This window comes from Mobula birostris, chromosome 2 (genome assembly GCF_030028105.1).
Source record: "Mobula birostris isolate sMobBir1 chromosome 2, sMobBir1.hap1, whole genome shotgun sequence".
Taxonomy (NCBI): Eukaryota; Metazoa; Chordata; class Chondrichthyes; order Myliobatiformes; family Myliobatidae; genus Mobula; species Mobula birostris.
The window spans coordinates 221,518,090-221,537,399 of record NC_092371.1 but is presented as its reverse complement, the minus strand read 5'-3'; the positions used below and the strand labels follow the sequence as shown (position 1 = coordinate 221,537,399).

At 43.4% G+C, this 19,310-nt stretch overlaps 1 protein-coding gene and 1 long non-coding RNA gene across 3 annotated transcripts in view; one reads left to right on the top strand and one right to left on the bottom strand.

The window, feature by feature from the left end:
* stx7l (syntaxin 7-like) overlaps positions 1-2,348 on the bottom strand; it is a 46,381-nt gene extending 44,033 nt beyond the window's left edge. The window contains exon 1 of one of the 2 annotated variants that reach the window (XM_072251508.1): positions 2,241-2,348. The gene's annotated coding sequence lies outside the window, so the exon portion shown is untranslated. The remainder of the gene's footprint in view (positions 1-2,240) is intronic. The other variant, XM_072251509.1, reaches the window with a different exon arrangement.
* The window catches only part of LOC140194090 (uncharacterized), a 115,693-nt gene continuing 98,427 nt past the window's right edge, over positions 2,045-19,310 (top strand). The window contains exons 1-2 of the long non-coding RNA XR_011885030.1: positions 2,045-2,411; positions 3,878-4,029. This is a non-coding gene — a long non-coding RNA (uncharacterized lncRNA). The remainder of the gene's footprint in view (positions 2,412-3,877; positions 4,030-19,310) is intronic.

Below are 19,310 nucleotides of genomic sequence, written 5' to 3'. Positions count from 1 at the left end.
GTCGCTTCAAATGAAGAACATTGATGTCCAGTCAGAGTCCTGAACTTAATCTGGCAATTCCTCCCCCAAGTAATCTGGAACAGTTTAAGCAATTTTGCACCACCGAAGATTCTTGGTCCATCACATTAGGCAAAGCCAAAAGAGATTTATCCAAAAAGACCATTGGCTGTCATTGCTGTGAGAGGTGGTTCAACTAAGTATTGAGCAAAGGGCAATGAATACTTTTAAGTGCTGACATTTCAACTTTTTATTTCTCCATGTTTTACAATTTTCCCTGTTTTTTGGCCTCTACTGTGAAGGAAAAGATTTGTGATTCACAGATAAAGATTCTTAGTTAAACTAATCAAGATCCCAGATGTAATATTTATGTGAACAAAGGATTTGGGGCTGAATACTTTTATAAGACACTATTCTATAGTTAAGCAGCCTGCTGATGGCAAAACAGCTGCTATGACAAGAATAATTCCTTAAATGAGAGTCAACCAAAAGGTTCAGTCCAAAAACAAATATACTGTAACACACATAATCAAATGAGCAATGGGGAGGGGGAGGGGGGTTGCCTTTTTTTTTAATCCCAGTCTCTAGGAAAAATAGTTATTGATCTCTTATTTATATATTAAACATTACAAAATAACCATCTTTGAGGAGAATACACCTGCATATTTACAGGTATTTTTAACGCACCATGATCACCGTTCTTCAATATCTTCTACTTTTCAAGCCATTGCAAATACATGAATGGTATATAGGTAATATATACAAAATACTGAAGGAACTCAGCTTATCAGACAGTATCTATAGAAAGGAATTGAGTTACTTATAGGTTTTGTTCCTTTCTGTAGATGTTGCCTGACTGGTTGAGTTTTTTTTTCCCCTAAGTGTTACTCTAGATTTCCAGCATTTGCAGTCTCTATGTGTTAATGGTAGAGACGGTAAAACATCATTCTGTGGCATTTAATTTATTAAATCCTATCTTTCTTGAGGGGAGGAAAAAGAGCTGGAAAATTTATATAGCCTTATTCCACATGCTCCAGCAACATAAATGTCTAACTCTAGAGACAAGAACAGTCTTACAAGAGTACACAATTCAAGTCTTAAGACAAATTATGCACACACCTCAAATGATTCATGTCAATTTAAGAATCCTAACTGAAGCTCTTTTAAATGCGAGAAATGTCCCATAAAAGGATTGCATGTATAATTTCTAACTCTGATTAAGCTGATGATAAATTTTTGCAATTCACAATTTCTAATCAGTGCTTTTTTTTTCTGATTGCATAATGTAAGCTGATTTATTCACTGATGGAGACCAAAGTTGCACGCCAAAATCAAGGACATTAATTTTACTCTGTGTACTGATTGCAAGGATTGCAATACTTATCAATACACTAATACTCACAATTCAAATAAGATTTTCCTTTGCATGCAGGGTAAGTGACGATAAACAGCAAACTGCCAATTCACACTATGTCCTTGGCAATACGCCAATACATTTGTACTTATACAGTGTCTTTCATTTTCATTTTAACACATCTCAGTGCTTCACTGTCACTTTAACAACATAGAAAACACCCAATTTGTACATAGGAAGCTCCCACATACAGGAATACAATAATGCTTCTTTTTCTTTTTACGGTGATGTTGATTGGGAGCCAAATATTGTTCAGGTGAATGGAGGTAGCTTCCTGCTTGGTAACTCTGTGGGCTCTGAAATCTTACTGACAGGGCAGATGCCATTTCTGATCGCATCAATAAGCTCACCCACAACAAAACGACGAATTATTGACCCAGAATTTTATGCCCAGAGCCTTTCAGAGCAAGTAACAACTCGCTCATTTCCCAGCAACTAAACATTGGTAAAATCTGGCGACAAGCTGCAGAATTTAATCGGGGGGGGGGGGGAGGAGAACAGAAACAAGAATCGACGCTCTTCCTGCTCTTCCTGCTCTCCCTAGAGAGCTGCCGTGCGAGATAACAACATCCAATGCCAGGACTTGAGGGAGGAACAAAGGACCGAAGAGCGGCCGTGGAGGGAAGGGAACGAGCAGAGGGACTCCGGGGTACGTGGGGGAACCGTCCAGGGGAGGGGGGCGGCCTGGCCGCTGCGGCGTCGGACGCAGGCTGAAGCCTGACACCAGGGTAGGCAAGTTCCCAAGGCCTAGCAGCCCGCAAACAGAGCTGGAACAAGGACAGAGGACAGCAGCACAAAGCGAACAGGGACCGAGGAGCTCGCCGCTTACCCGGGACGGCCGATACCGTGAGCGGACAGCAACGCCGATCAGATCCTCAGCTGCTCGCGCGGCACACCCCTCACGACCTCTAACCCCAGAGGCCCCGCCCCTCTCCGCCTGTCACCGGCTGCCAACGCGCAAGCGCGCTTGACCCATGCAGGGATGGCTTTGGAAGCGCAGGTAGGGGCCGAGAGGAAGGGACTGATGTCAGCGGGTGAAAGTTATCAGCATTTTTAAAAAATCTTATAGCCACAACTTTGGTTGGAGAGTAGTGCCAGCTGGCACTTGAGAGGGTACTTGCTGTTTGTCCATCAATCAATAAACATACAATGGATGGAGTGAATTAAAGTACCACTTGATGCAAAAGTTTATTTGAAGAATGATAGCGTAAATATACTTAAAAGGAAAATACATGAGAACAACATGAACCAAAATAGAAATTTGTTTTATTTCATTGTGTGTTTTGCATTTACTATGCTTAGATTGATGTTATGCTTATATTCCAGAAGGTATTTGATAAGTTCAATGTTCAATGTAAATTTACTATCAAAGAACTTATAAACCACCATACACTGAGATTCATTTCCTTGTGGGCACTCACTGAAGCACAATAGAATCAATGAAAAACTACATACAAAGACAGATAAACAACCAATGTGCATACAATGTAAGCTGTGTAATAACTTACAATCAATAAATAAATATTAAATCTGAACTGACTGGGGTCTACAAGAGCAGAAATTGAGGAACCAGATACACAAGGTGGTTTGGAGGCCTAGGTCTTAGTGCTTATCGATTAGTTTGAAGGATATGATAATCCCCTCTAACTGCCAGTAAGGTAGTGACGGGCTCTGGCGTAGTGGCTTCTATAGGGTCAACCAAAGGTGTCATTGTCTGTTTTAAACATTTTTTATGATCACAAGAGCCTGATGGATATTAGAAACTTAAAGTATAGCAGGTCTACCTCATCAGCAAGTTGCTTGTTGGCTGAGAAGCTGGACGTGATGCTGCCTGCAACAGAGAAGCATTGGTACACCAAGGCAGTGTTCAGTCTAATGCTGACTAATCACCTGAGTCACTTTTCTTATCATCTCAAGAACCTGTTGGAGTGGTGTGGATGTTGCAAGCCCAATTCATTGGTTTATTGGCATACAGCGGGGGGTAGATGGTAGGAAAAATGCGTGGCCTTGGTCATAGTGAGAACTAAGCCCTAAGCCCCAGTGTTGCTTGTTTGGAAGCCGCCCACGGGGAGGTGCCAGAGTTGGCTGCTCCACCAGAGTGCCAGAGGTGGTGTGGCACAACGTCAGTGCTGGAGTTGGGGCTGCTCCCCAGTGTTTTTTCGGCAGAAGAAAATCTGTATTGTGTTCAGCTGCAGATTGCTGTAACTTTCACGGACTCAGGGACTTGGACTATATTTTATGTGTGACTGTATTTTACCTCTATGCTTGTTTTCTGTGTATAATTATTGATACTGTGTTTTGCACCTTGGCCCCAGAGTAACGCTCTTTCGTTTGGCTGTATTCATGGGTATTCAGGTATGGTTGAATGACAATTAAATGGGAACTTGAACTTGAATTTGAACTTGTGCTGAAAACAGAGTTGTAGTCAATGAAGAGTGTCCTGATGTATGCATCTTCACTGTCCAGATGTTCCAGGGCTGAGTGAAGAGCCAATGAAATGGCACCTGCTGGGACCGTAGACAGAGTGGAGCAGATCCAAGATGCTTCTCAGGCAGGAGTTTCATGACCAACCTCTCAAAGCACTTCATCACAATAGACATAGAAGGACAGTCATTAAGGTAGATTACCACGCCTTTTTTGGGCACCGGTATGATTGAAGCCTGCTTGAATCATGTGGGTACATCAGACTGCCGAAGTGAGAGGTTATAGATGTAAATAGTCACTCCAGCTCTTGCATGAAATATTATTGCAGAAAATAAAAACTCACTGTGTAACATACAAGCATAGAATGAAAATTAGTCCGTAAATAGAAAATAGCGATAATGCATAAATAGGTCTTTTTACTGACTAGTAACCAGTGTAATGAAGGGGAGCCTCAGTGACTGATGCTTAATTCTCAGAATTCCTATGAATAATTTGGATGTAGGGGCTAAAGATCTGGCTGCAAAAGCTGCTGTTAACTCAAAGATATGTTAGAAAATAAGTTGTATAAGGATGGAAGAATGCAACAAAGGGAAGTAAAATAAATTTCCAATAATCCAATGTCTAACTATTCTGAAATCTTGATAATCGGACATCTAACTTACAAATGATTTCTCTCTGCTCCTTTGAAACTTATTAGGGCCCTTGTTCCCACACCCCTTGATTCAGTTTGCCCCCCCCCCCACTTGGAACATTACCGGGCTCCATTTCCCATGATACACGAACTCATGGGGCTGTGGTTGAAACTCACTTGGCCTCCAGTTCAGGTGCCGTCCTAAAACTGACCAGGGCTCCAGTTCCCATTCTTCCCTGAATCCCATTGGAGTCCCATTCCCACACAACTCACCAGGGCCTCAGTGCCCTTGCTACCCTGAAATTTACACTGGCAAATTTGTCCTCAGTCGATTGTGAATCTTAGGGACTATCTTCCTAAAAAGGTAGTGGAAGTGGAGAGTTTGTTTATTCTTAAGGCAATGGCATACAGGTCTCTGATAAGCAATAGGTTAAAAGCTGCACGAGATAGGAAAAAAATGCAGAACCAAGGTTAAAGTCAGATGAGCAATGACTTTATAGAGCAGAACCTGCTCAGGGGACTATTTGGTCTACTTCTGCTCTTGATTTATAGGGGTGTGTGTGTGTGTGTGTGTGTGTGCATTTATCTGTATATTGGAGTTGCAATCTGTATTTTCTTGAAACTTATACTTTCCCATTGTAAATATGGAATTGCAACCTCTTACATTCTAATGTTTAACATTAAAGAGCTGGTTGCAGATACCAGATAGAGGAAGTCTGAGCAGGAGCTGAATTTCATCAGGCCAGTGAGGAGGGAAAAGTGTGACAGTTAGCATTGGGTCAAAAGGAAAGTAACAATTACCGTTGACAGTAGCCAGCTTGAAAACAAAATCTGTCAGCTGCAGACACAGAAGGGTGAACAGGGCTATATTTGTACCAGTATAAATCAACAGGTGGACTACTGAGACACTGGCCCATTGTAAGAGAAGACATCCATTCTGCAATACTATTATTCTTAAGAACCATTTTGGTTTGATTTAGATAACTGGGATTTTTAAATTGAGTTTTCACTGTCAAACTTAATCTTGTGGGCAACTTTATTCTTAGGTTCTGAAACAATTAAGAGTCTTGTATTTCTTGAAAAACTATAGTTTAAAATAAACAAAAGTTCAAACAAAAACTAATGTACAAATTCCAAAATTTCAGTAATATGTAGTTGGTTTATTTTATATATGTGTTTCTGCGTGCAATTAATATACGGTTATTAGATGCCGCAAGAACAAAAGCAAGAAAAGCAAGAACAGTTCTTATTGCTCCTTGTGCCTGCTTTTCCATTCAAACAGATCAAACTGATTTTTAAAATTTTTGTGCTACTTTTCTGTTAAAAATCAAATCATTCCATTAATATTTCAGTTGTGTGAATGCAGATAAGCCCTTACGTTCATCATACATTTGATCAGATTTTACACAGCAGTTTGGCTTTAATTTTTTTTGCTGTGTAACACATTACAGTCATCTGTATCTTTACTGTGAGATAGTATTACGAAATGTTTCAACATTGTGGATTGTGTAACCTGATACTGTTTATCCACATTGAGCTACTGAAGAACGGAGGGTACATGTGTATGCACACCCTCTACCAGTACATCACCAAGGCCTGGACTGATGAGAACATCCCATAGCAATGGAGAAATGCAAACATCGTTGTCATTTCTAAGAACAAGGGTGACAAGGCCATCTGCGGCAATAGTAGGGGCATATCACTCCTTGCTGTTGCTGGAAAGGTCCTGGCTAAGGTGATGCTTCAGAGACTCATCAGCAACATCACTGAGTCAAGGCTGCCTGAATCGCAGTGCGGATTTAGGAAGAACAGGAGCACGATCGACATGATCTTTACAGCCCGGCAGCTTCAGGAAAAGTGCCGGGAGCAACATCAGGACTTGTTTATGGCCTTTGTCGACCTCTCCAAAGCATTTGACACTGTGCAAAGAGAGCTCGTACGGAGTGTCCTCCTCAGGTTTAGCTGTCCCAATAAAATTGTTAACATCTCCACCAGTTCCACGATGGGATGACTGCTCGGGAGACCATAGGAGGACAAGAGTCCGAGCCCTTCCTTGTACGCACAGGGGTGAGGCAGGGGTGTGTGCTAGCACCAGTGCTCTTTAACACCTTCCTCTTGTGTGTTACCAAGCTGCTCCACAACGAGATTGAAGACAGCAGCGGTGTGGCAGTGGACGTCAGATTAGATGGCAACCTCTTTGACATCAGGAGGCTTCACACAACCACCAAACTCCTTAGAGAGCGTGTCCTGGAGCTGCAGTATGCAGGCGACTGTGCTCTTGTGGCCCATACTCCGGAGGATCTTCAGACTGTCCTTGCTGTGGCGGTGAGAGCGTACAGCAGATTGGGGCTGATTGTCAATACCACCAAGACAGAAGTGGTTTGCCAATGGAGTGCCAGTGTCCCACCCACTCTACCTGCCTTCACTGTTGGTGATGAAAAGCTGTCAGTAGTGCCATCTTTCAAATATCTGGGGAGCATTCTCTCTGAGGATAGCCGCATTGACAACGACGTCCAGAGCCGCATTAAACAGGCATCAGCTGCTTTTGGGAGACTTTGGCGTAGAGTCTTTCAGAACTGGAGCTTTTATCCCTCCACAAAGGTCACCGTATACCAAGTGGTCTGTGTCACCACCCTCCTTTATATCTGTGAAGCTTGGGTAACCTACAGCCGTCACATCAAGTCCTTGGAACTCTTCCACATAAGCTGCCTCCAGCGCATCCTGGGAATTACCTGGCGTGAGCGGGTGCCTCACACTGAAATACTTGTAAAGACCAACTGCAGGAGTATTGAGGCCATGATCACCCAGCGTCAGCTGCAGGGGCTGGGGCACGTGATAAGGATGCCCCCATGTCGGCTACCCCACAAAGTGTTAAACGGCCAGCTACATCACGGTCAGCGCTCAGCTGGAGGGCCGAAGAAGCGCTATAAGGATCAGATGAAGAATGCTTTAAGGAAGTGCAAGATCAGACCTGAGGACCTGGAGGATGTTACTGCTGACCGTACCACTTGGCGACAGCTGTGTAGGGACGGGGTTCGTATTCTGGAGATGGAAAGAACAACCAGAAGACAGCAGAAGAGAGCCAGGAGAAATGCAGCCATGGTTGCCACCACTACCACATATACATGTCCCACCTGCAATAGAGCTTGTGGTCCAGGATAGGACTGTATAGTCATCAAAGATCTCACCGTTAAAGGAGTGGATGTCGTCATCAGATTTTGATGGACAACTGAAGAATGATATTTTTAAAGATTTTGTAACTCCTTGTGGTGTGACTAGGTAAATACTGAGAACAGTAAAAGTTTAAAGCAACACACACACACAAAATGCTGGAGGAACTCAGCAGGTCAGGCAGCATCCATAGAAGTGAATAAACAACCTACATTTTGGGCTGTGACCCTTCCTCAGGATTGGGAAGAAAGTGGGAGGATGCCAGAATAAAAAAGAGGCAGGAAGGGAAGGAGGATAGGTGAAGCCAGGTGGATGGGGAAGGGAAAAGGCTGGAATATTTTAGGAGTGAACCAAGGCGAAAAGAGAAGGAGGAGAGGACCTGGGGGAGATGATAGGCAGGTGAGAAGAGGTATGAGGCCAGAGGGGAGAATAGAAGAAGAGGGGAGGGGGAGGGGAATATTTTTTAACTAGATTGAAAAATGAATATTCATGCCATTAGGTTGGAGGCTAAAAACTTGCAAAAAAATTTTATGCTGACTCCATTTTAAGGGAAAAAAGTTATGCGCGTGATCATGTCTCAGTTTACTGATATGTTATATTTCTATTTTATAATAAAAGGCTGAATTATTGGAAATATTCGACCCATTGGCCATCATCAGTACAAAGAGAAACAGAATTATAGTTTCACATTAATAACCTTTCATCAGAAATTACATTAGTTAGAAAGCAAAGATGTTTTCAGTTGTAGAGCAGGAAGGGGTGTGGGGAGAACAAAGGGAATATCTGTAATAAGGTGGAGACAAAGAGACACTGAATGATGCAGGCAATATTGATGTCAGCTGAGGATAAATGGTGAAAGCTTTTATGCCTGTTAATTGGACTTCTTTGTGAAGCCTCCTCCCTAAAGTTCACCTCCCTCTTGCATTCAATTCTTAATGATGTTCATCATTCCACAGCATGTCTAATCCCAGTGCAGTCTAATGTCAGGCAAGGTTGCTTCATTGCCCCAGAATTCTTTTTCAAAAGTCCTCAATGCAATGATGTAATTCTCTCACATAAGTTTCCCTTTGATGTGAAACTAACTGACAGGGTTAAATAGAAATGCAGTAGTCAAGCTGAAATGTGCAGTCAAAGGCCAAGGTTCAAGTCATTATTGACTTGTTCAGTGAAACAACCTTGCACACAAGGTCCACCAAACTTACTTCTTTGCAGTATAACACCATAGCTAACAATAAAGAAAAATGATAAGACCTGGGAAAATAAGGGCCATTACTCATACCTTAGGAGCCAGCTCTCAGAAAAGTCAGACATCATTAATGAATGTCACAGTAACTTGCAGTGTGCTAGCATAGTCTTTGGACAAAAGAGGAAATCAAAACCTTAAAACTGGTACAAAGCTCGTGGTCTCTTTCCTCCTAAGTTACAATATGCACCCAACCCCGCCATTTCCAGGGTTTAGACACTCTAACTCTCCGAAGTATGGATAGCTGGCACCACCCCTTTAAGGATTCAGGGCCATCACATTAATTGGCAGACACGTTTTGGCACCAGGATTTCAATATTTAAGGAGCACCTGAACGGATGTTCAGTGCTCAGTCATCAGCTCTTCTTGGATTATCATCTAGCATTTATTTTTGTACTCTGTTCTCGTTTCTGTCTCACGTCATGTCTCGATTCCAGTCTCGGATATTGCAGCATTTGAGGTCTAACCATCCTTACCTAGGTCTCTCATCACCGTACGATTGGCCCTGATGTGGACTCAGCGGGGTATCAGAATTTTCTGTCCACTGTGGCTGGCCACAGCGAGAGGATTTCTAGACAGAGCCTGGAGATACGCGACCTCCAGGTTGCCATGTGCCAACTTTCACAAGGGGGAAGCCAATGTCACTTAGGTGAGGCTGTCGATCGCTCTGCAGAGTCAGTAGATCTTCCGACCCCAGAGAGATTCAACGGTGACCAAAGTTCTTGCCGTGGCTTCCTCACTCAATGCTATTTGGTCTTTGAAGTGTGGAAGAGTGACCTTCATTATTTCTCCTCCAACGCGGAGAGATCTGGCCTGGGCAGCCGTGCATTGGGAATGACTGACGGAGGAATTCATGGCCGCTATGAGGAAGGTGTTCCATCATCCCTCTGGAGCAAACTGACCCTTGGACCACCTGGTGAAGGAGCATCAGGGCAGATAGAGTCAGTGGCTGACTACACTGTTGAGCTTCAGGCTTTGACCCAAGAGAGTGACTGGAGTGGGGAAGCCAAGGCCACTCTATACCACCAGGGACTCCGAGACAAACTGAAGGATGCCCTTACCTTGGGAGAGCCAACAGAGGACTTATAGGTTCTGATCGACTAGTCCATCTGCCTCAGTAACTGTCTGGCGAAGCAAAAGCGGGACTGCTTCAAGAACATAGAAATCTACAGCACATTACAGGCCCTTCAGCCCACAGTGGTGTGCCTACTATGTAAACTTCTCTAGAAGCTGCCTAGAATCTCCCTACCGCATGGCCCTTTATTTTTCTAAGCTCCATGTACCTATCTAAGAGTTTCTTAAAAGTCCCTATTATATTCGCCTCTACCACTGTTGCTGGCAGAGCATTCCACACACCAGGTCGAAGAAGGCTCGCCCAAGCTCGCCTCAGTGCATCACAGTTCCACTTCCCGATCATGGGCAATGACCAACTCATCTCCTGTTCCGGATCCCGTCAACCCCATGCAAATTGGCTGCACAACGCTCTCAGCTGATGAGAGGCCCCAGTGTCGGAGTCAAGGTGGCTGCTACTGCTGCGGCAAAGCAGGTCACCCGCGGGCTGAATGTCCGAAGCTACAGCCTTCGGGAGAACGGCTAGGGCTGTCCAGTGTTGGGAGGACCGTGATGGTAGCAGCTACTACCCCCAACCCCACGGATCCTGGTGTCACACTGAAGGCGGAGATCTCCTGGGGTGAGAACCAAAGAGAGGTGAATGCTTTTGTGTGCTGTGGGACAGCTGGTAATTTCCTGGACTGGGGGAACCGCCTGTCAGCTCAACATACCACTGCAGGAGTTGAGCCAGTCCATGTCCGCACCTGTTCTACACGGCCATCTGCTAGGTTCTGGGCAGACCCAGCTGCAGGCATTGGTTTTGCAGATGAGGATTGAGGGTCACGCATGGACATTAGTTTCTATGCCATCGATTCACCTCTCATACCCTGATCTTCGGGCACCCTTGGCTGTCCCAGCATAACCCTTCCGTGAATTGGAAGGAAAGTAGGACATTGTTTGGTCCATTCATTGCGAGAGGGCATGTTTTCAGTGTGGTGTTCCGACCTCCAGACTCTCCCGAGTCCAAGAACCAACGAGGGGCAGACTTCAGTGGTGAGTAATCTGGAGACCCAGTCCCTGCCCTCAAGGACAGACAAGGCAAGCTGGCTCCAGTCTACAAGACCCTGTCTAGGTGGCTAGGGGAAGTGGGGGAGGGGCATGCTGGATCTAGAGAGAGGGGATCTGTAGTTCAGGAACAACCCAAGGAAGTGCCCAAGCAGTTGATAATACGCACTCTCTGGCTCGGAGGAAAACACAGTGCAGGAGTATATAATGGAGTTTCTTTCCATGAATTTCATTCAGACCTCCACTCACCAGCCAGTGCAGGCTTTGGCTTTGTATGGAAAAAGGATGGGAGCCTGCGGCCGTGCATTGATTATAGAGTGCTGAATCACATAACCCCCCAAAAAGCATCGTTACCCACTTCCACTTATGAATATTGCCTTTGAGATTCTCCAAGGGGCAAGGGTTTTCCTGAAGCTAGACCTGCAGAGTGTGTACAACCTGGTCCATATAAAGAAGGACAATAAGTGGGAGACTGTATTCAACATGCAGACAGGGCACTATGAATACCTGATCATGCCCTTCGGCCTCGTGAATGCTCCAGCAGTTTTCTAGGTCTTTATAGGCGACATTCTCCATAAGTACACCTTCGTCTACTTGGATGATATCCTAATCTTCTCGTGTCAGGGACATTTTAAAGAGGCTTCTAGACCTTGGACTTTATGTCAAGCTGGAGAAGTCCAAATTTCATGTGACCATCATTTCATCTTTGGATTTTATGATCTTTAAAGGCAATTAGATAGTTTGGTTAATGGTAATCTCAAGATGGACCCTACTAAGACCCAGGCAGTCAGAGATTGTTCACAACCATCCAATATGAAACAAATGCAATGGTTCCTGGGATTTTCCAGCTCTTACCGGAAGTTCATCAGGAACTTAAGCTCCATAGTGGCTCCGCCGACAACTCCAAGAAATCCCTAGGTCCTTTTGTTTTGACTTTCAAAGTGGACACTGCTTTTGCAGAGCTCAAACACCAGTTCATGACCAGTCCCATTTTGGTTTCACCAAACCCAGACATACCCGTCATCGTGGAGGTGGACATTTCGGCCATTGGAGTTGGTGCAGTGTTGTCTCCGTGGACAGCTTTAGACAGTAAACTGCTCCTGTTTACGTTCTTCTCCAGGTGGCTATCCCCGGCAGAGGTGAACTATGACATCGGGAAAAGAGAGCTGCTCACTGTAAAGTTGGCTTTGGGGGAATGACATCACTGGCTTGAGGGGGCCAGAAACCCTTTTACCATTTGGACAGATCAGAAGGATTACATTCAGGAGGCCAAGACACTGAATTCCAGGCAGGCCAGGTGATCCCTTTTCTTTAACGGTTTTAATTTTGTCCTGACCTAAAATCTGGGGTCTAAAAACCAGAGACTAGATGGTTTGTTCTGTCTGTTTGACAACAAATGAGAGAAGCAGCCCTACCACCATTTTGCCCTAAGCCAAGATGATAGCGCTAATTCATTGAAGAACCAATGCTGTTGTTCGCAAAGCCCAGGCGGAAGGGGAGATTTCTGAGAACAGTCCTGCAGATTAGCTGTTCATCCCAAGATCTGTCTGGTCTCAGATACTTCAATGGGGGACATGCTTTGAGAGTGACCGCTCACCCAGGGATTACCAGGACCCTTGAGTTCATCAAGAGAAGATACTGGTGCCCTGGAATGGTGAGAGAGGTCTGAAATTGCATGCAGGCATGTGTGGTGTGCACCCAGAACAAGGAGCTCAGTATCCAACTTCAAGGGCTTCTTCAACCCCTGTCTGTTCCAGACAGATCATGGGCACACATATCCATGGGCTTTGTCACGAATCTTCCTCCTTTTAAGGGGAAGATCTTCATCATGGTAATTATTGATCGTTTTTTGAAGGCCTGCAATTTCATGGCTTTGGACAGTCTACCATCTGTGGCAGAGACAGCCAGAGACAGAGTTCTGCACCAGAACTTCAGGTCCACGGTTTTCTGTTGGATATTGTGTCAGATCATGGTCCTTAATTCGTGTCATGTTTTTGGAAGGTGATCTGTAAGTTGATTGGGGCAACAGCTAGTCTTTCCTCTGCATTTCACCTGCAGTCCAATGGCCAGACAAAGTGGGTGAACCAAGGTTTGGAACGAACCCTAAGGTACCTAGCTTCAGAAAGACCAGACAAGTGGTGTGACTATATGATGTGGGCAGAGTTCACCCATGACACTTTTCAGCATTTGATGCACAAGATGTCTTGATCTGATTGCCAATTTGGGGTACTCTCTGCCACTTTTCCCTGAGCAGGAGTCCGAGGTTGGGGTTCCTGTGGCCAAAGACCTCGCCCAGCACTGCATGGAGTAATGGACTAGGCATGGGAGATGTTGTTGGCCTCTACCTGGAAGGCTGAAATAAAGGATAACCTCAAGAGGAAACAGTGACCAGCTTTGCAATCTGGGCAACCAACAGGTCTGGCTGTCTACTCAAGATTTGCCTCTCCAGGTGGAGTCTAGGAAATTGGCGCACAAATTCATTGGACCCTTCAAGGTCTCAAAGGAGTAAACCTGGTAGCTTATAGCTTGCAAGCTCACCCATCCTCCCGCCTCCACAACAGGAACAGAGTTCCCCTTGTCCTCACCTACCACCCCACCAGCCTTCGGATCCAGCACATTATCCTCTGCCACCTTCATCAGGACCCCACCACTAAGCACATCTTTCCCTCTCCACCCCCTCCGCTTTCCGCAGGGATCGGTCCTCCACGACTCCCTGATCCACATGTCCCTCCTGGTCCCACTTGTAGTAAATTCTTTAGGTCTCACATTAGCTTCATCCGTCATTTCAGAATATATAGAACTGGAATGGATGCATGTCATCCTCGATTTCCCAGGACTTCCAATGAAGGAGAGTCACAGTTAAGCTGTCTGGGAGATATATAAATAAAAGCAATTACATGAAGGTGAGGAGAGAGATAGGAAATGAACAATGAGATTCAAAACATTGCATTTTCAGCACTTTCTCATTCCAAAATCCAAAGTTCTATCTTTTTGACATTTTACATTCACCATAACTCCATTCACTGCCTTGAAAGAATTTCATAGGTTCATCCAAATTAAGTTACAAATAGAAGTCAGATAAAGTTTATTATGTTTCTGAATTGTTCAAAATAACTGTCCTCTAGTGTTGTTTCACAGTAGCATTTCACCCGTTTATTCTGAAAAATAAGGATGTGTAATTTGCGTAGAACACATGAAATATATTTCAATATTAGAGCTGCACCAACCCAATTGTAAGCCAGCAGGTGGTATAGTGGCATCTGTACTGGACTTGGAGGTGAGAGGTCCTGGGTTCGAATCCAGCCACCTCCTTGTACGCTTCCCATCCGTGCTGGGTTGAGCAAGTTGGCCTCATAAAAAACGCAAACGAAATGGTAAGGATACCACCCAATGCGCCGCAAGGCACTGAGAGGAACAACAACCCAATTGTAGTATCTACACAGCCAAAGTAAACACAAGTGGGGAACGGCTTCGGTTCAAAGGCCTAGATAAAGCAAACTTCTCAGAATATTGTAATGCTGGAGGAACTCAGCTAGCCAGGCATTATCTATGGATAACAGTAAAACATTCGCTGTTTCGGACCAAAACCCTTCATCAGGACTCTACCTTTGCAGATTTTCTCTTGTTTGTGCTTCTCAAAATATTATCCACTTCCATGTAATCTGAACTCTATTCAATTTCCAAATTGCCATTGTGAGATTTAAACTAATTCCCTCATGATTGTTCTTATGATTGCTTGGGCCCAGTCCACAAATAACAGTTTGTATTTTCGTGCAGCATTATAGGCATCTGTTAGTCTCATGAGACCATGGATTTGCGCCTTGGAAGATTTCCAGGGCGCAGGCCTGGGCAAGGTTGTAAGGAAGACCGGCAGTTGCCCAGGCTGCAAGTCTCCCCTCTCCACGCCACCGATGTTGTCCAAGGGAAGGGCATTAGGACCCATACAGCTTGGCACCGGTGTCGTCACAGAGCAATGTGTGGTTAAGTGCCTTGCTCAAGGACACACACGCTGCCTCAGCCAAGGCTCAAACTAGTGACCTTCAAATCACTAGACGAATGCCTTAACCATTTGGCCACGCTGTGCAGCATTATGAGTGGTATAAGATCCTTTAACCACTCGTCATAAACAAAATTTAACAAAGTGATATAAATAAGTATTTGGACAGGTATTCCAGAGCTTAGTTTACACGTGGAGTTTTCCCTTCAGCTGGTTTGGTTGATTTTCACACAAATTGCTCCCAAAGCTACATGAATATGACCTGATGGTATGAGGTTAGGAGTTTATGAGGGAGGAGGGAAACTTTAAAGGAAATGTACAGAGCAAGATTTTACACAGAGTGGGAGGTGGCTGGAATGCACTGCTAGTGGCATTGGTGGAAGTATACATGATAGTGGAGTTTAAAAGCATTTAGTCAGATACGTGAACATGCAAAGTATAGAGAGATATCAATTGTGTGCAGGAGAATGTGATTTGTTTAATTTGGCTTCATATTCAGCATGGATACATTGTGCTGAAGAATTTGTGCCTGTAGAGCACTGTTTTATGTACCACACATACATCTGCAGATTTCCTTGTTTTATGTTCTCTGTTTTAATGTTGAGATTACCTCAGCATCTCTCTCTGACAGTATACCATTGTACTGCTACTTCAAGTGAGCAGCTCAAGTGAACAGAATAGAACTATATTTGAAAGATATAATCCTGTAATTTATTACTTGACTTGACAGTGGGATATCTCTCTAAATTTTGGCATGTCCTCAGATTTTGGTGAGGAGATTTTTGTTGACTCAAAGTGATTATTTTACAGTGTGTTAAGCAGGTGCATTTCCATCCTTTGGGACCTTTGGAGAAATAATGTGGAAGCATGAGTAGAGCAAAACACAAAATACACTCCAAGTTCTGCCATTTTTGTACAAATTAGCCTGAATTTAATCAAATTGTATTAAGAATAAAGTAGAATAGGAGAGAAAATCCGATCTGTTATAAAGCAGAAGAATGTAGAGAAGGGGAGATTTAATGGCATATCAAAGCTTGGGGTGAGATAGTTGATGTCGTGATCATCAATGGCAGAGAGAATAAATTTCAGATTATATATGAGAGTGGAATCCAGTAACGTAATCTCGAATCAATCAGACCAGTTGAACCACTCCAACGTTAATATAATCCTGAGTAGCTCATAATTGCAGTCGATCTATTATTGTCATGTGTGTGGAGATACAGAGAAAAATAAACTTTCTTTTTATGTCACCTATACAGTTCATTTCATTACAAAAATGGATTTTGAGGCAGTATGAAGAAAAGGAATAACAGAATGCCGAATAAAGTGTTACAATTACAGAGAAAGTGTGATGAAAAGAACATTATTTGTGATCCTTAGTCACAGGATCTAGTTTTAAAAGACCTGAACAGTTATAATAGAAGTAATCAGTAGATCTGCAGCCTCACCACATTCTGATGTCATTTTGCTCAAAAGTAGGATGAAGCAAGGGATGTGCTTTAATGGAAATGAGCACAACTCTCATGCCATCACTGATGTCAATAAATTGGCCCCAGCCATGTGGCAGTCATTGTTTAAATGTCCTGACACTAAAGCAACCCATTAGTGGAATCCTTAGAAATAGTACAGTAAGTGAGGAAAGGAGATTTTTCATTCGGGATGAAATAAAAACCCAGGGTATGCCTGAGGATAAGCTTAAGAAAAATAAGGAAGCAAGGATATGCCTAAAAGAAGCTAAGATTTGCCTGAAGATCCGTGTTGAGTTAGTAGAAGCAATTTTTATGTTTCTATAAGATCTCCTCCCATTCTTCTGAATTCCAGCGAGTACAGTCCCAGGCCACTTAATCTCTTCTCACAGTCTAACCTCATCATCTCTGGACATGCAAAAGAAGTCAATTAAGTGGAGTTCTTGGGTTAATCAGTCTTGTTTATTTTATAATATAGTTTTATAATGGACAATTTCAGGCCAGATTGGGGAATAGAGGAAGAAGGGAGTAGGAGGGCAGAGTTTTTTTACTGGAAGGAGAAATGGATATTCATGCCATCAGGTTGGAGGCTCCCCAGATGGAATATGAAGTGTTGCTCCTCCACCCTGAGGGTGCCCTCATCTTGGCACAAGAGGGGATCATAAACTGACATATCAGAACAGGAATGGGAACTGAAATTAAAATATTTGGCCACCGGGAAGTTCCGCTTTTGATAGGTAGAGCGGAGGTGCTCAATGAAGCAGTTCCCCAATTTATGACAGGTCTCACCAATGTAGAGGAGGCTGCATCAGGAGCACTGGACACAATAGATGACCCGGTAGTATTAGCTCTTCTGAAATGGTCAGTTCGTGACTAACGAACTGATGTCAGGGAATTAAAGTCATGATGTCTTGGCCCAAAATGTCAATTGTTTATTCCTCTCCACAGATGTTGCCTGACCTGCTGAGTTCCTCCAGCATTTTGTATGTGTTCTCTTGGCTCTCCAGCAACTGCAGAACCTCTTGTGTTTATAGGTAATAGGGGCTGGCTTCAATTTGGATATTTTGTTAATGTAAAAATTAAAATTATTATTTTCTGTAAGCCAACCAGGGATGACAATGGAGCTGTCAATATTAGCTCCAGAAAGTATTCAGCAATGTTTCGAAGTAACCAAACACAACAATATTTTGGGCCATTTCTGTAGGTTGAGGAGGAAATTAGTACTGCTAGAGTAAGCTACTATGGCACTCTGTTATATCAGAGTGATACAGAAAATAGCACTGATAATGTTTGTAATCAACTTTACCTTCACTATAACATTTTGGTTTAGAAAGAACAGAATTCAATTTATCACATGATGTATTTCACCATCTGCAAAAACATACTGCTAATTAAGTGTAAAAGAATACGGTGAAGTATCACTTACACAGTGTAACCAGATCTGTACTTTACTACTCAACACGTAGGCCAAAGTACTTCCATCTTGCAATAGTGAATGTGACAGTTGATTGTAGCAGGAGGTTGAGCGAAGGGCAACATTCTCAGTAGCAAACTGAAATCCTTCTTTTATGTCTAGTTTACACAAGGGAATTTTCCAGATTGATATGATATCTTTGATGCCAAATACAATAAACAGAGAAACAAACAGTGAGCTTGGCCTTGTCAGGAGGATTTCACCTCCCCCAGAATTCACCCAGATGAAGATATCATCACATAGAAGGATTGTTATAATTTGTGTTGAAAATTATAGTAGAGAAATGCATTTTGGTCCAAGAAAAACCTGTCACACTCTGCAGAATGTGTAAGGAGTATGGGACAGAAGTTTCTGCTCTCTAGACTTATAAAATATGTTGTGACTGGAAAATGGGAGGGTGTTTGATGTGGATTGTGATGAGAGTCATTGCTTAAAGGAATTCTGCTTCTCCCTGTGGACAAAAAAAAAGCCACTTACCTGGACCTTGGTGTTACGTTTGTAACTCCAGAAATTAATCAAAAGAAAAACACAGCAGCTCGGATGGAAGTGTCCACTCTGTTTTGTAGTCAGTGGGGCACACACTCTTATAACATGGTGAATAATGACGTATGCCGTTCATGTACTTTGACATATAAACTGTATGAATTTTGTAAACAAAGAATGGTTATTCAAACTATATATTTACAATATTACTCAAATATCAAATACACAACACTCCTCCGTGCTTAGCTATAAACTCCAACTCAATATAGAATGCATCCCAACTTATTCTCAAATTGCGCGCATACACACACACACACACATAAAGATATACAGTACACTACATATTATACAATCATTGTATAGACATAGACATCCACAACATAGTAACTTTTAATTGTCCCACTCAGGCCTAAAGGTTTAATCACGGGAGAAGATTTCTTCTTGGAAACATAGAAAACCGACAACACAATACAGGCCCTTCGGCCCACAAAGTTGTGCTGAACATGCCCCTACCTTAGAAAGTACTAGACTTCCCCATAGCCCTCTATTTTTCTAAGCTCCATGTACCTATACAAAAGTCTCTTAAAAGACCCTATCATATCTGCCTCCACCACTGTTGCTGGCAGCCCATTCCACGTACTCACCACTATCTGAGGAAAAAACTTACCCCTGACATCACCTCTGTACCTACTCCCCAGAACCTTAAACCTGTGTCCTCTTGTGGCAACCATTCTAGCCCTAGGAAAAAGCCTCTGTCTATCCACACGATCAATGCCTCTCATCATCTTATACACCTCTATCAGGTCACCTCTCATGCTCCGTCTCTCCAAGGAGAAAAGGCCAAGCTCACTCAACCTGTTTTCATAAGGCATGCTCCCCAATCCAGGCAACATTC